General features: G+C 34.0%; 1 protein-coding gene across 16 annotated transcripts in view; it reads left to right on the plus strand.

Moving 5' to 3' along the window:
* The window catches only part of PCDH15 (protocadherin related 15), a 699,366-nt gene that overhangs the window by 585,433 nt on the left and 95,190 nt on the right, over window positions 1-18,743 (plus strand). The gene's annotated exons all lie outside the window — the stretch shown is intronic.

An 18,743-nucleotide genomic window follows, 5' to 3' on the forward strand; every position in this document is an offset into this window, starting at 1 on the left:
CGTCCGGAGCCTGTGCTCCGCAACGGGAGAGGCCACAACAGAGGGAGGCCCGCATACCACAAAAAAAAAAAAAAAAAAAAAAAAAGAGTGACTAACATTTATCATAATGTTAGCATTATATTTAATTCACACCCATTTCTAGGAAATGAGATTTATTATCCCCATTTTACAAAGACAAGAAAAGGTTAAGTGATTTTTTTAAAAAAATGTCACTGTCAGTAAATGAAAAGTGGGAGACTTAAGCTATCTTTTGACTCCAAAATCTTTCTTCAGCATTTCAGTGTAGTGTAGTTTACCCATACAGCGAACCAAGTAAAAGCCAATTTGTGAAGGGGGCCAGCATAGATTCTGAGAGATGTTACTGATAATGGGATAAACACTGTTCTTTTCCATCCATTGAGATAATACTCCTTTGCACGTTAAGCAATCCATCTTTTTGTAACTTAACATTGTCATATATCAGCTGTTATAATGAATGGGAAATTTTTTAAAATCTAGAAAACCCAGGAAAACCTGATTTAATTTAACTACTAGCAGAATAGAGGCCCAGAGAAAGTGTACATTACAAAACAGGGTATGAAACATTTATATTTTACTCTGGGCCCATTTCTGGACATACTCTCACAGCACTCCATCAATCAGCATCTTTAAAACAGGAAAGAGGAAAAAAGAAGAGACCCTGAGAACCAGAGCAAGAGTACCCATATGAATGTCAGAGAGAGAGAGCACCCCAGCAGGATAAGAGAAGAGTGGGCAAGGTGGGAGTGAGAGGCAAAAGATGTGCTACAGAGTTTGCTGTATCAGTTCAGCCATTGATGATCCTAAAAATAAATCACTTCTGTTCATGTATTTCAAATCTCACTTACGGATGTAAAGTAGAGGCCTGCATAGTTGTTTGTAAAAGCACAACCAAATCATTGGAAAAATCAGATTATATACGGTGTGTCTTTGGAATTAAAGGAATTAAATTGTCTTCAGTGATAATGCATCACTTACATAATTGTTTAAAAATAGCAGACCAGTGCTTCCCTGGTGACGCAGTGGTTGAGAGTCTGCCTGCCGATGAAGGGGACACGGGTTCGAGACCTGGTCTGGGAAGATCCCACATGCCATGGGGCAACTGGGCCTGTGAGCCACAACTACTGAGCCTGTGCGTCTGGAGCCTGTGCTCCGCAACAAGAGAGGCCGCGACAGCGAGAGACCCGCGCACCGCGATGAAGAGTGGCCCCCGCTCCCCGCAACTAGAGAAAGCCCTCACACAGAAACGAAGACCCAACACAGTCAAAAAATAAATAAATATAAATAAATTTAAAAATAGCAGACCAGTTGAGTTTTTAAAATCTTTTAACTGCAAGCAATTACATTTTTATAAAATATAGAGGACGCTTACAATTCAATTGTAAATTGAATCGACTAAACCAGGAGTTGAAAGTTAGAGTAGTTCTTTTTTTTTTTTTTTTTTTTTTTGGTGGTACGCTGTCCCCTTCATTGGCAGGCGGATTCTCAACCACTGCACCACCAGGGAAGCCCTAGAGTAGTTCTAAATTACAAAATGTAAACTACCTTATTGCAAATAAAAATAAATGTAAAAGTTAATTGAAAACCATTTGTCTTCTTTCTTTGAAACAAACGGAAAGTTAGAATTAGAAAAAAAAAAAATTTGCCCAATATTTAAGTTGTAGACCCTAGCATTTTTCAAGAAATAGCTCTGATTTCTAGGCATAAAGACATATTGGTGTTTCATATGTGAGTATAGTAAACTATTTCTCACTGTAATTTAAATGTAAATCTGAGGCTAATAAAAGTTTACCTAATACACCCATGTATACTTACATGTGCCCTAGTACGCATGCACAGTGAGACCAGTTAGCAAATTCATGAATTATCCTCTCAGAAATGTGTGAAGCCGAAAAGCTAAATGTTAGTTTGTTTAATGCCTAATGCTTTGACTATTTGTTATTATCGGGTTGGCCAAAAAATTCGTTTGGGTTCATAAGATCTTACAGAAAAACTCGAACGAACTTTTTGGCCAACCCAATAACATTTCATGACTGACTTTTTTTTTTTTTTAAACATCTTTATTGGAGTATAATTGCTTTACAATGGTTTGTTACTTTCTGCTTTATAACAAAGTGAATCAGCTCTACATATACATGTATCCCCATATCTCCTCCCTCTTGCATCTCCCTCCCACCCTCCCTATCCCAACCCGCTAGGTGGACTCAAAGCACCGAGCTGATCCCCCTGTGCTATGTGGCTGCTTCCCACTAGCTATCTGTTTTACATCTGGTAGTGTATATTTGTCTATGCCACTCTCTCACTTGGTCCCAGCTCACCCTTCCCACTCCCCGTGTCCTCAAGTCCACTGTCTATGTCTGTGTCATGACTTTGCTCCTTGAGTCTGAAATACAAACCCATGTAGTATTTCTAACACAGTTTCACTTATTAATGACTGTTAATGGCCTATGATCAAACCCTACTCATTAGCTATGCAAATAATAAGACCATTATGTAAATTGAGGTTAATTGTTTAAAGTTTCATTCCTTCTTCAGAATTAGCTACCCTATTATCTTTAACTCTATCACATATCATATGAATAAAGGTAATAAACAGAATAAATTTAATTCATTAAAGAGGGATTTTATAATTTCTTTACCAAGAATTTATTAATGAAATAATTTTCAAAGTAAGTTTTACAACTATGCTGTAACTGAATTTAATATTTAAAGCAACTTAATAATTAAAATAGAAAAAAAAATACAGCACATTTCCAAAATTTGATATTAGCAGTGTTTAAGACATTTTAATCTTTTAGCAGGGAACATTTCAAACGTAAATAAAATTACAGACTATTATAATGAACCTCTATGTATCAACTACCCAACTTCGTTGAGTCCTGGGAAATCTTTCATTTACAGTCTCACTCCATTATTTTGAAACAGAACAGAGACATAATATTTCATCTGTAAGTATTTCAATATGTATCTCTTAAAGACTCTTAAAACTAATCAGAATACCATTATTACTCTCCCCAAATTAACAAAAATTCCTCAGTATCAACAGATATCCATTCGATACTTGTACTAAAAATTTATTCACATCGGAATCCAAATAAGTTCATAAACTGCAGTTAGCTGACAGCTCTTTAAGTCTCTTTTAATCTATAGGCTTCACCATTGTCACTCCTTTTTATCCATCTTGTTATTTATTTGTTTGAGAAATCAGATCTCTGAAACCTGGATTTCGACAACCGTATCTTCAGTGGGTCACTTCATATTTTTCTCTGTCTTCTTTATTTCCTATAAATTGTCAGAGCCAGAGTCTTGATTAGATCCAGTTTTTTTTTGTTTTGTTTTGTTTTTTTAAGAAATAAATCATAGGTGATACTCACTACTTCTTTAAGGAGGTACACCAAGTCTCTTTGGCTCTCTCCTCCTGTGATAATAGCAGCCACTGTTAATCATTTCCTAACTATTAATTCCTTCTTTTTATTTCTTCTATATGTATTAACCAAAATATTCTATAAAAACTCTCTCAATATCAAATATTTGATTACTCTGAGGTCCAACTCCTATAGGAAAGGCAGAAAAAAAGGTTTCTATTATTTTGCTCACTGTTCTCTTTTTACTTTGTGGCTTTGACCATGATCTTTTGCTATCTTTCATGTTTCTCTTTCTACCTTCTATCTTTTTAATCTTTCAGGGTAATTTCAGGAATTCTTTTCTAATTCACAGCTGTAGAATGCCTGTTTCAGTTATTTTCATAATGTGTTAAAAATTATTCTTCAGCTTTTAGAAATCTGCTTGCTTTCTTCTGCACTCCTCTTTTACTTGGAGACGTTTTCTTTGCTTTTCCTCTATTGTGCCTGTCCTGCTCAATTTATATTCTGCTCTCACTGTTTTTTCCTTTCTCCTTAGTGTGGAGTTCTGTCCTGCTACTGTGTTCATATTAACTCAGTAGCTTCTTCATTTAGTGTGTGCTGGTAACTTTGAGGTTCACCAGCTCTCAGGGCCAACAGAAACCCTTAGCCTTCTCTGAACTCCCTTAAAAGCAGTTGTTATCACACTTGGCAGTTAGTACAGAGATCTGGTTTATGTCATTTGTTTTCCTCAGAAGTTCATACTCTGTGATCTGGAGGCTAGCTTGTTGCCTTATTTAGTTTTAGATATTATCTGTAGGTTTTTGGTTTGATGCTAGGATATTATCCTACTTAAAACTTGATAGTGGGGAGGAGACATAAAAGCAGGAGAATACCCACAAGAATATGTGATAGCAAGTCTTTGTCAAAAGGGAGGCATTCCTGCAAGACATTGTCTCGCTTTTTAGAATTGCCAATTGCATGGTATATTTTCTCCCAATATTTTGCTATCCAAATCTCTGTCTTTTAGTAATGAGGAGGATTCAGGAAGATTCAAATATTACATTGTCACCGTAGTCATCTTCCTCAAGTCCCTAAACACATTATCTTAATCCGAGGATATTTGAAATATTTGTTGAATCAGGGGAATTTTTTCCACAGTCGATGAATTTAAGATAATAGGAACTATATAGCCCTCTCAGGTCTTTGTGCTGTGCTGTTACTGAGTTTAGGATTAAATTTTCCCTCAAGTGCTTTAGACTTTTCACCCAGGGCTTCTAGATATATTTTTTCCCTCTCTTAACTACTAACTTTTATCTTTTAAGCTTCATTAATCTTCTTTGGAGGTAGTGGGTAATATAATAAATATATGATCAAATGAATGAATAAATGATGAATAAAATAATCCAAATTAACAGAAAACATTTGTTAAACAGCAAATTCAACCAACCTTGGACAGTATAGTACTGTAGTATTTACTATTACAAAATATCTATTATGAAAAATAAGTGGACCCGTGCAGTTCCAACCCGTGTTGTTCAAAGGTCAACTGTAATTGAAAAGCACTTCCAAAATAAAGTTGCAGCAAGAGAGAACACCAATGCTGAAAGTGCCCATTGACAAAGTGTTTTAAACACAGGTCTGGCCCAAAAGTATTCAACAATTTCACAATAATGATTAAGTCAAAACTTTCCTGCCTACCTTACCAATGTTTCCTCCTCAATCTCTAATACCAGACGATGGCAACCTGAGTGTTAAACAAACAGCTGCCAGTAAATAGGTGAAGAGGTAATTAATAAAGAAAAAAGAAATCTCTTACAATCTCTTCTCCAAAGACAGGATACTTTCCAGGAGCACATCTTAGCTGGGAAGGAAGAAAAAGTTTTACCTTTAAATGAAATTTGAAGTATTGATTAATATATTGAACTAGAGAATCTTTTTTAAAAAACAATATGATCATAGTACTTTCTATTAACTAAATCTGTTTATTTTTTTAAATTATGGAATATCTTGAGGTTTTATTAAACAGCAGGAAAAAGATTACCTCAAATCAGCAAGATGAAAGGGAGAGCAGAAAAGAAAAAACAGGCTTTTATAATTAAATTCCATATGCCCATATTAAGCTCACCATTTCACTGTGGCCAGAGAGCAGAATGTAGTTGAAACATTTTTTTTTTCTTTCAGTTTTATTGAGATAAAATTGACATATAGCAGTGTAATAAATTCTCTATCTCCCCTGAACAACTCAATCTCTCCTGGGTCTTCAGGATGAAAGTTATTGGCCCCAAAGAGATTTCAAGGAGCCTATGTCCATGAGAAATTCCACAGAAACTTATATCAATATTTCTGCCACAAAGTCATAACCATTTTTTATCTTATATAAAACAAAAGCAATAATACATAATGTGAAATTTTATTAGAGGTCAGTTTGATATATGGAATTTCACAATTGAAGTGCAATTTTTCTTTTACAGTAAAATTATAATTATCTTTAAGTGTGGAAGAAAAAACATAGCTTTGTATAAATATATCATTGTGTTTTGATGCAATAACTAGCCTTTCAATCAGGAATAAATGACAGGACAATTAAGATAAACCTTAAACTGGTATTAAAACAACTCAAATGATATTGATTTCATTTTATGGTTTTGCTTTAGGGTACAAGCTTGTAATACATCTCATTTCCCTGGCTTTTCTGGCTCCAAACAGAAGGTCTGTGACAAATAATGTTAATGACTCTTTACTCATGATTGACTGACTTACAAAAGCATTCCTGGTATAACTTAGGTAACAACACTGCAGCATGTTACATGTTAATTTTTCAGTCCTAAAATCCCAGATATGTTCAAGGCCTTATATTTGTACTATAAATATATGACCACAGTTTTTTAGAAACTATATTCATACTTCAAAACTTGAGGACTACTATATGAAAACTAATGCCATAAATCCTTTATGGTATTTTTGTCCCAAACACTCTAAGCATTTTATATAAATACACAGTTGAGACAACTACATTTTTAAAGAAAAAAAAAATCTATCTGTCCAAGAAAACAATTTAATTGTGCAAAAAGCTTTGCTTGGAAATGTGATTTTAAAATGGTTATAGAATTTTATTAATACATTTCTGAAGCTAAGTGCATTGAGGCAAAGTTCTTCCATTGATCCCAAAAGTGGTTTGTTGAACTGATGACAAAGATGTGTGGTTAACCTTTCTAAATTACAGTGTAGATTATAATATGTATTTCTTCACATGTATTATGCAGAAAAAATCATGTTTCATGAGGAAAACATTTTATATTGCTTCTACTGGCAATTAAAATATTTAATAGTCCAAGAGTGCATAAAATGGTTCTCCTTAATTTACACCTAAGATTAAGTGCCAGGACTTAAAAGACAGGAGGTATAATTTTCTTTATTCATGAGAACATCTGTTTAATTATTACAGTTAATTAATTATATATTTATTTTGCCTTTGTAGTATGAATTTCAATTGGGATTGGTCTGAATTTAAAATGGGAGACTATTCACTCATTCAAAAATATTTTTACCTTATATTCTATTTATGGGAGCAGCAGTCATTTGATTAATAATGAAGTCCCAAAACTATGCAATAGAAACTCCATGCCTTTTGTTTCAAAAATATCCACAATTTCAATAGCGGCAAACTAAGCCATATTAAATGCACATGAAACTGTGCACAGAAGTGAAATCTGTTAAGTCATATGTATTATAGAAATATCAATGTTTCCAGAAGTGGAAAGCTTGAGCCACTATCTATACAACATAAACTTCATTTTAGTCATTAAAAATATGGGAAATAGCAGAACATTATGAATCAACTATGTTTCAATAAAAATTTAAAATATGGGAAAAATTATCAGGATTTACTGCTAAATACATTGTCTTCATTTTGTTTTTGAGTAGTTATTGGCCCTCTACACTCTGTTGTTATATAATCAAGGTCAGGTCTTCTCTACAGGTTAAGATAGCACAAATCTTTTTAATATTTTGGTAAAGATTTAGATAGCTGTTAGATTGATTTTATTTATTTTTATCTCTTATAAAAAATGAAAACCTTCTTTTTTTTGGTGACATGTTCTATTTTGCCAAGTTTAACAAAAAGCCAAACTTACTGGTTGATTATTTTGAGAAAAAAAAAGCTTCCCATCGATTAACTAGACAAAAGTAAATTTCAGCATTATGTTTAAATAATAGAAAGAAATATGGGGGAGAGTGTCACATAGGAAGATTGTAAATAGGTTGAACCTTCAGAAGTTTTCACTGTCTCAACCTCAGTGGGGTTCTCAATCCTGCTTGGCCCTTCCTAGGTCAAGCTAAACCAGATACAGTGACCTCGTTATTTGTTAATCTGGCACACGAGGAGAATTAATGACCCTCCAGGGCCATCTGGCCTTGTCTCTCTGAGAGACTGGCAGAAGAAAAGAGCAAAAGACTGAGTGTGAGGGAGCCCCTTTATTTAGTGAGTGAGAGAAAGGAATAGCCATAAGAGGCCAAGGAAAAAAGGAGTAAAATTTGTGTAATTATGATCGGTTAGTCAAACGAAAGAAGGCATTTCAAGAAAGGTAAAAAATGGCAACAACTGCAAACGTTACAGATATTCAAGGAAATTTATGACTAATAAAAATATGTTGGGGGCTTCCCTGGTGGCGCAGTGGTTGAGAGTCCACCTGCTGATGCAGGGGACACGGTTTCGTGCCCCGGTCCGGGAAGATCCCACATGCCCCGGAGCGGCTGGGCCTGTGAGCCATGGCCGCTGAGCCTGTGGATGACACTTGGGATACACAGTGACTATAGCTAATGCCAAATAAATAGAGAAGACCTGCATGTGGATGAAAAGGAAACTATAATAGATCAAGGATTTCTTGGTTAAATCTACACAATAGACACAATTAAAAAATTTAGTGTATTCTTATTAATATTTATATTTTATGAAACATGCATTTCCGTTTAATTTACATACTATATAAATGTAAAAGCAGAAACAGAATTTTATGTTTCAGACATAAGAAACATAAATTTAGCCTGTTATTCTTGTTAACCATTATTCAAAACAAGTCTAGTAGTCACTTCTTCTCCTGAAGCAAATTCATTTTTTTTATTCCCAGGAACTTTTATAAGTTCAATTACTCAGTCTTGTTCCTGTTTTTCTCCCTCTTGGTATCTTGTACCTAATTAGTTCCCTATGTAATATCTTAAAAATAATTACAGACAAACAGTTTAAGGGAAGTCATTATTTTAAATGCTGTCACTTTCAATTTTGAAAGTCTGTTCCTAGTTATTAATTTACAGTGTATTCTTGCATCAAGATTTCCTGATAGAGATTGCTATGTTTATATTTTATTAAAATGCGCAAGACAGATACTCTATCCAATCCAACGGCTCAGTTTCATTTATGGAAGATTTCTACTAGATGATATTCTATAAATGTTAAGATATACATGAGATTAAAAGAGGTAAATGGAAATTCTGTAAAAAAATATTTATTAAGAAAAATACTGTAATTCAGAAGATTTACCGATGAAACATCTCAAGATAAAAAATAACCTTAATAGAACAGCAGAGAAAAAGGCAGATAACTAAAAATCTAATATAATAAATTGTTTAAGATTCCTAAATTTGGTATCAGGCAGGCCTGGGTTCCAGATGCATCTTTGATTTTTACTAACCTTTCTAAGCTTTAGAATCTTCAAGATTATATCAAGATAAATATGTCTATACCTCTTAGGGTGTTTGAGAATTTTAAGCAAAATGATGCCTGCAAAGCATTTACGTTATTAGAACACTGTAGACATCCAATAAAAAAGCTATAATAATTATTATTATTGTTTTATTATTATTACTAGCTGTGATATGTTTGAGTGACACTTAAAAATATAGCAATCACATACTAAAAGTGCTTCATTTATTCCTGTAGATTATTGTATACAAAGGAGTCCACATGTTTCTAAACTCTTTGTGTAAACAATGGTTGTAGGCTGTGACATGTTAGGAACACAGTCATGACATCTTTTGGAGTCTTTAGATTTGAGTACCATTATCTTGATTGACAGCCAGATAATGTAAGTACAAAACTAGACAACATTTTTTCCAAAAAGAATGGTCAAAATAAGTAATCATCCATGACAACATAGAGGAAAATATGCTAAAATATAATACTTAAGTTTTGCAATGCTAAACAGAAAGTTTGCAGTTTATAATGTCTTTTGTTACCTTGGGATGGAAAATCCAAACTTATTCTATAGGTAGGGAAATATGGTCCTCATTCTCTGATGTGGACTAAATTGGTTTTTCCACCTGTACTTGGACAGTTATTTGGTTGGAAGCAACAGGAACCACCTCTGACTGATTTATACTAAAAAGAACTTCTCAGTAGAATACTCTGTGACTTGTACAATCAAAGCAAAAGCAGAATAAGATCTAAGAAAGGACAAGAAAAGAGATAAGCTTCAGCAATCTTAGTCAGAAACTCAAAACACTGCTTTTGGGGGCAGTATCATCAAGACAGCTGGGATCATGGACTTTGAAGCTCAAAGGTCAAGTGTCTGAGGGGGAGAATCTAATTAGCCTGGGTTGAGACATGTACCCCTGGCCAAGTGTGGAGTGCAGAGCACTGTGATTGACAGTTCCACTCAGAGCACATGGAGTATGGAAGTACAGTAACCCAAGGGGAAAAAGATGGAGTTCAATGTTCAAAATAAGGGAAGAAGTGATGTTGGGCAGACAAATCAAGGAAATTCTACTTTACCTTTTCAAAAATCAATTTAGGGCCCAAATGTGGTTGAATGAAATGCTAAGGTGGGCACTGTGGGGACAGGTGTAGAGGAGTGGCATATTACTTGAAATTTATAGTGCTAGATTTCATGTTCTGTCATAATGAAAATTTATTTTCAATTTTTACTATGACTGATGCTTAAAAATTTAAGTATCTGATTACTTGAATTTTTGAAGATTCACAAATTTATGTTGCAGCAAAAAACTATTTTTTTCTTATCAGATGTTTTGGAGAAGATTAAATATAACACTTGAATTTAGTGACATATTGCAAGAACTATGAACCTCTACTTGACACATTTTCATTAACTACTTTCTAAGGACTAAATTTAGCCTGTTCATTGCACTACATTGCTGTAGTTAAATTGCTTAATCTTGTACCGCCTCTACAATTTCTGCAAAAATCTAATTATTAAATATGTTGTGTACCAGATGACTAATGAACTAAGCAACGATATACAGATAAAGAATAATTAGATTGTGTATTGCAAGGTCACTTTTCTCTTTAATCATTCCTTTTTTGTTAAGTCTTCACAACTAAATTACATAATGCTTGGGGAAATACCTTCTTACAGATAAGCAAGCAAACAAATAAGCAAATTCATTTGATTTTAGGGGGAAAAATATTGGCTTAACTAGCATCATCCAGGGCTTGTTTATGCAGAAAAAGTAGAGTCACATGGTCTCTCTCCAGACTTTTTAGATACAAGAGATTACATTATAGAAAATGCATAGAAAGGAACCAGTGAAGTTTATTTCAATTTTTTTTTCATTTTTGTGTATATGATGCTTTAGGTTTCAAGCTTCTAATCATTGCTTGGTCTTTCTGGTGACCAGCATCCATCCAGGAGCCCGCCAAGAGTCACCTCATTAGAACCAACAGACATTCCTGTCACTCAGGAAATTACAAGGGTCTTAGGAGCTGTGTATCAGGAACCAAGGTCAAAGACTAAATGTTAGAACAAAAGATTCTCCTAGTACCTCTACTTAGAAGGGGTTTTAGGAGCTCTGTGTCAAGAACCAGGCACCACAGATATATATAAAATAAGAATATATACATAATACTATTATATATATATATTAGTATTATAAATATATATAATAGTATTATATATATAGTACTATTATATACACTTTTACATAGTTTGCTCACTATGCAAATGTTTTGAAAATAGCATATATGCCAAAACACTTTTTAATTTTTATGGACAACATCTCTAATGCTTTACATTTTTATGGTGATGATAGGCACATATCTGTTCATTATAACATTTACTCACCAAAATAATCCTATCGTTTTTCAACAGATTATAGATAAAGAAGCAGGCCTTTGTCCTTGTCCAAAATCAGTCCCAAAATACTCAAGTATGTGGAAAAAAATTTTCTCATTTTGAATCCATGGTGTTTCTACTTTGCCTCAAGGTCTCCTGAAGTAGGGATGTAGGATATTTTCAGCAAGGGATATATAGAAAGACTTCATTGAGCAGTTTTAATCTAAACAGGATTATCTACATAGTCTTTCAACCATTTTCCTGGTACAGCTGAGAAGTTGGCTTTATTGCCCTGGCCCTATTCTATCACTCTGTATTCTCAGCCTCCAGGGCACTTATTAAAATTTAGAAAACTTTAGAAATCCCCTAGTAAAATGTTAGTTTCTCGTGGTTTTAGTCATAGAAGTATATCTAAAAACCTAATACCTAAATATAAATTAAAATTTTATGCTAGTTGACACAAACTGTCCTGCCCCACTCCCCACAAATCACAAACTTTAGAGAGGCTTAAGGATTATGTTGGATTTTTAAAATTACCCAAACTGAAGGAAGGCCTTAAAGTGAAATAGTTAAGAATATGTATCGTCAGAGTTTGGGTGAGAATCTTTTGCCTTTTCCTAGTTGGATAATCTTAGACATGTCATTTAATCTCTCCAATCTCTGTTATCTTCATCGATAAAATGTGGATAACCAGTAACACTGTGTTTTTATGGGGATAAATTGAAATAATGCACAGAAAGCATTTAGCTCACTCAATTATTAAGTAATTGGTATTATCATTGTATTAGTCTGCTTAGGATGCCATAAGGAAATACCATAGACTACGTAGTTTAAGCAAAAGAAATTTTTTTCTCACAGTTCTAGAGGCTAGAAGTTCAAGATCAAGGTGTATCAGGGTTGGTTTCTGGTGATACCTCTCTTCCTGGATGGTAGATGACCGCCTTCTCACAGTATCCTCACAGAGGCAGTTGGGTAGAGATAGAGAAACAGAGACAGGGACAGAGACAGAGAGAGACAGGGAGAGAAAATATTAGCTTTCTGGTGTCTCTTCTTAGAAGGACACTAGTCCTTTTGGATCAGGGCCCCACACTTATGACCTCATTCAACCTGAATTACTTCCATAATGGTCCTGTCTCAAATTAGGGGCTTGAGCCTCAACATATGAATGTGGGGGAGAAACAATTCAGCCCATAACAACCATTAGTGACCAGAGTCAGTAATGTTGTTTGTGCATAAAAGAAAACTACAAAAACTCCACTGTTTGCAGTATCACAGAATTTTGCTTTTCCTAAATTTGTCATCCGTGAGCACCCTAAAACTTTTCTGTCTTCTCTGCATTTTATGTTTTTTAACAAGAACAGTAATATGCCTGTTGTAGGCAGAAAAAATAATCTTCCCTTCTCCAAGAGATGCCCATGTCCTAACCCTTGGAGTTTATTGAATATGACACCTTTCATGGCCAAAGGACTTCCCATGTGTGACTAAATTAAGGATTTGAGATGCTGTAGTTATCTTGGGTTATCTAAGTGGCCCCAATGTAATTATGAAAGTCCTTATAAGTGAAATAAGATAGGGCAGTCAGTGTCAGAGTGATGCAGAAGGAGAAGGACTCAATCAGCCATTGCTAGCTTTGAAGATGGAAGGGGTCTATGAACCAAGGAATGCAGGCAAGCAAATTCTAGAAGCTGGAAAAGGCAACAAAACAAGATATACCCCTAGAGCCTCCAGGAAAGAATGTAGACCTGCTCACATCTTCATTTTAGCCCAGTGATACCCCTCTGCCCTACAGAACTCTAAGATAACACATTTATATTATTTAAGCCACTAATTTACAGAAGCAATAGGAAACTAATATGATGCTCATATTTTCTTTGCATTAAAGAGAAGAATCTTCTACCTGTACTGCTATTAAATACTTTAACATATTACTCAAAATACTATTTTTTTCTCTTCCTTCAGCAATGCTGTAGGCATTTATAAATCCTTCAAGTTATTACTCATTACTCAGACTGATAACCAAATATAGAAGGGATGACTGCAATAGTCTGCCCTTTGAAATAGAATTATCTCTTTATTCAGAAACATTTTATTTGGTTTCTACTGTTTGCTTGCCTGTATTCTAGAAACTGGTGGGAACTGATCTCTGGTCTCTAATGGACAGTTATCTTGTTTTTATTACAAATCTTATTTTTATTATGAAGAGAGACTTGAGGATGAATTTTAGCCATGTCTGGGTATAAAGTCTGGCTCTTCCTTATAATAGTGACTTAATTTCTTCGTCTTAATATCTTTATCTGAAAAGCAGAAATGACTGTCTACTTCATGGATCATTTAAAAGGTTTTAAGATACTGTAAACAAAAAAGTCAGTACAAGGACTGTTACAGAGAAACTATTCAAAAAAGAGCAATGCATCTTCCTTTCCTTCTGTCAAAATATGGTAAACCAGAGTTTGCTTATTAATTTCTCCTTGATGGATTCTTTTCTACCTTTTTGGACAAAGCTCCTTTATAGTCTCAAGAAAGAAGAATGTAATGTTTCTTTCTGTTGTGTGTGGGAGGGGGTGTCTGTGTGTTTAGGGACAGGTATGACAATTCAAGACTCCCTATGTGACATTAGTCTCTACAGTCAGTGTACATTTTCAAGTGCTTAGTAAATTGCATTTTCAAGACACAATCTTTTTGTTTGTTGGCTTGGCTTTTTGTTTGTTTATTTATATAATTTACCAAATTTATCAACCATTGTTTCTGTTTAAATAAAACAACTTTGGGCTTAAATATATACTTTTGTTTATGACTATGTGTCAAAAATACAAAGTTCATTTAATGTTCTATTCAAACATAATTATTTTCTCTCAGCTATGATTCTGAATTTTAGGATAAAATGATTCTTCATAGGCTTGTAATGTCCACAGAATATTTTTACATCAAATACTGTATCGTGTGTGTCTTTCTCAAAGACTGTTGACTTTTTAAAATAAGTTCTTCATAAATTTGTAGTCCTGTCATGTAAACAAAAGTATGGATAATTAATATGGTACTTTTACTGTCTTCCAACAGTATTTCATACCATTTAAATTCTTCTATTTGCAGTAAAAATATATGTATTTTTCCACTACATTATTTGATATTCCATATATAGTATCCCACATGAAAAAAATTTCTTTCATAATTCAATGCTAGAAATTATTATTTTTTAAAATTTCATGGTATTAATATTCTTCCTCATTCAGATAAAAATAATAATAATAATAATACTTTCTCTCTCCTACCTCGAGAGTCAGGAAGCTCTGAGACATATTTGAAATAGTGACGCCATCATGTACTGTATTTAGTGCTTCACATTTATTCATTCATTTTACCATGTTGTTGTTGAGAAACTAACTCAGAAAGGGTAAGTAACCCGTGTAAGGTCACACCATGTACATGGAGTATTACTGGCATTTGACCCAGGCTCTGGCTCCATAGCTTGTGCTTAAATTTGTTTATTTCCCAGTTTACAACTACAGCAGTTTTATTGGTCCTTAGGGCTCCTGTATTTAACTGCTTTTATGGAAAGAGATGGAGTTTAATAGATACAAATGAATTAAAATAGCATTTGTTTATTCCGACTGGAAACATACTGAGCTAAAAGTCATCATCGTTCCTGTTGCAAATGCCTGTAAATGCATCAATGTGGTCTCATAGCATTAGCACAAAATGCTAGCAATGCCAGTGAAAAGAAATAATATTGCATTCTTAGCTTCTGTTTTGTTGGTTACTGTTTACAGGGAAACTTAGTTTATTAAATTTTCCTAATGGGAAAAATACGTTAATATAGACACAAAGCCAAACTTTAATTAATATTTAGAATATTACTCCCCTGATTATCTCCTCATCACTATAGTTGTAAAATTGTCAATGTCGTCGTTTTCTTCACTAAAAGACTTAGCTAAAAATCAAGTGTGTATTATAGTAATCTGAGTGTAAGTTTTTGAAGCCAGTAGTTACATGCAGTGATTTCTTTAATTCAGTTATTAACCTTACAGCCAACACATATACAAAAATGTATGTTTTAGATACAAGCAACTAAAATCATGCAAAAACTAATTAAATCAACATCAAAGCTAAATTAGAAAACTACTAAAATGAACCTCAAAATATTGTCTCTCTTGCTGCCTAACTACTTAAAATAAGCATTGTATATAAATATGACTAAGTACAATTTCTGCAGAGCAAAAAGCTGAGAGATAAGAAACAGTGACTTTTCTCATTCTAACGTATTTAATAACTTATTTTTCAAAGGATCATGTAAAAATATTATATTCCTAATTCCATCTAATGAACACACTATAACACATTTCTTCTATACTTTTTTTTCAAACTATTTTCTTAGTGAATAACTGTCTATAAACCCTTTAGTAAGAGCAGATTACATGCTTATATCAGATGATCCTTTTGTTCTTAAACATTACTTTATCTACAGAAATAGTCATTTATCTGGCATATAAACTAAGGCAGAGGAACAGAGAGGAAGTTAACAATAGTGTAAGTACGAAGAATCTTCAGGGTAATTCCAGACAGCCCACGGAATTATGAATGGTTTTAGATTTAGTATTTTCCTAATATTAAACTTTAAAAAAAGTCTGTTATCTTTAAGAGAGATATCCTTACTCTTAACAACAACATGCGGTTGCTTGGCACTATGATTTTTTTAAGGGCTTAAATATATATCATCTCATTTTATTTATGGGGATAAAATACAGTGATTCATTCTATTTAAGCGAATATCAGGTAGGGGAATGGTAGCAATTTTAGTCTAATTCAACATTTATTAAACACCTACTGTGTAGAAGTCATGATGCTTCTAAAATTTAGTTTGCCAGTAAAGCACATACAAAAATAGTACTAACGGAAAAATAGCATAAAAGATATTTGTGTGTGTGTGTGTGTGTGTATGTGCACTTTAAAGAGGATCTAACTTTGATCTCTTGGCATTGAAAGTTCTATGCAATAGAACCACATTATGATAACAATTCAAAAAAAAATCTATGTAATGTGTTAGACTACAAAGAATATTTAACAATAAGAAAAACACCATCCTTGGCTTCAAGGTTTTACAGTCTAATCTAGTGTATGTTTTCTATCAGACTAAGCTCCTGTATTCCCAAGTATTACAGTCAATATTTCTTTGATGTTTATATGCTAGTAATAATTAGAGATATGGTTGGAGTTCACAGCATACGGATTGAGGGAATATCAGGAACAGATGCCAACAGGCAGTGACAGGGGTGCAGGTGAATGGGATTGAACCCCTGACTTTAAAGAACGCAGTGAAGATGGCGATGACCAATGTTTGATCAAATAATTGCAGCCCATTTTGATTGAGTCCCATATCGAAGGCATGTGCACGTAAATGGGCTCAGGAGAGGTCATTGTTATATATTTACACACACTTTCCATTTTATCTTTATTCCTCTAGCCAATCTCTCCCCCCCCCCCTTCTCATTTTAACTACGGTTTTTCAACCTCATCACTATTGACATTTAGGGCTGGATAATTTTTTGTCATAAGGGCTTGTCCTGTTCATCACTGGATGTTTCTCAGCATCTCTGGCCTCTACCAACTAAATTCCAGTAGCACTCCCCCCACTGCCCCACCCTCTGTAGTTATTACTACCAGAAATGTCTCTGGATAGGCAAAATCAATCATGGTCTAGAACCATTGCTTTAACTCCTTGGAACATTATTCAGAAAGTATTTTATGAGAACCTGATGCAATGCAGGCAATAGGTTGGTCATGTGGATAGAAGAAACAGATTCATGTTGAGAATAATAAGGGTTCCCTAAGAAGAGAAAACTAACCATACAGAATTAATTATTAAAAGTAAAGGAAAGGGAAAAATATCCAAACCAAATTTCGTCTTGAAAAACATAGAGTCAAATTAAAGTTAATGGTATTTTGACTATCAGTTACTCTTCTGAACATTTTTCACCTTGTTTAGGATGTCTAACATAGAACAGAAGATCTATTCAAGGAGTTTTATATCCTGACTTGTATTTCCTTTTCTGAGCTTTACTTCTTAATAGTTCTATTTTCTCTTTCTTTAAACTAGTAAGTCCCAGGAATGTAGCTCACATTTCCTTGCCTCAAGGATCACTTCTGGAACTTCCTGACTCAACCCAAAGTTACTGCCCAAAGAGAAGTTTCTCTCATACAAAACTGGAGAAAAAGAATGTCAGTGAAGGAAGAGAAATGAGGCACTGGGCCCCAAAGTGCATAGAAGGATACAATGTCTTTTAACCAAAACACTTGCCAAGCAATCTTTCATCCAGTTTATAATTTCCTTCATCCCCTGTGGTTCTCCTTGGAAGGCTGTCATTGTCTCCCGCAACCATAAAGGAGACTGCAAGAGGGTATTAGGTCATCAAGCACTTGTGTTGTCCTTCTCACAGTATTCTCTTATCCATTTTATCAACACCACTTTCCTTTCTCCCCCACCCACCCTGCATCTTTCTTGTTCTATGGTTCATAACTACCTTAAAAAATGATATAATATGGAGGGAAAAAAAGATTCTGCAAATACTCAAGGAGGTAAATAGTAGATTCCCTTAAATGAATTTAAATGAGAGTTTCTTCCAAGTTTCTGCCTTAGAAATAATCAAAACCCAAATTAGGTGAAAGATCATGATACAGTCCTTAGTCCTTACACACACCTAGTGAAAGTGTATGAGCCTCAGAAATCTATGGTGTCATGGACATTGTATGTTAATGAATCAGAAAATCTAAGTGAATGCTATTCTAGTGATTATAGGGGTACTTTAATTATTTTTGGACTGGCCAACATTTATTTTATGTTCCTTAATTAGATACATCACAATTTCCACCCTCCTGCTTTATTCAAGTATAATTGACAAACTGTATATATTTAAGTTGTACAATGTGGTGTTCTGATATACATATCTATTGTGAAATGATTACCACAAGTTAGTTTTCACATCCATCAACTCACATTTGTGTCCTGTTGTGTGTGTGTGTATATGTGTGTTTGGTGAGAACATTTTAAATCTATTCTCTTAGCAGATTTAAGTACATAGTACAGTATTATTAACTATTAACACCATGCTGTGCTTTAGATCCTCAGTTTCAGTTTGACTTACTTTTTTATTATTATTATTATTTTTTAACATCTTTATTGGAGTAAAACTGTTTTACAATGGTGTGTTAGTATCTGCTTTACAAAAAAGTGAATCAGTTGTACATATACATATGTTCCCATATCTCTTCCCTCTTGCATCTCCCTCCCTCCCACCCTCCCTATCCCCCCCCTCTAGGTGGTCAC

Source organism: Physeter macrocephalus, chromosome 20 (genome assembly GCF_002837175.3).
Source record: "Physeter macrocephalus isolate SW-GA chromosome 20, ASM283717v5, whole genome shotgun sequence".
NCBI lineage: Eukaryota > Metazoa > Chordata > Mammalia > Artiodactyla > Physeteridae > Physeter > Physeter macrocephalus.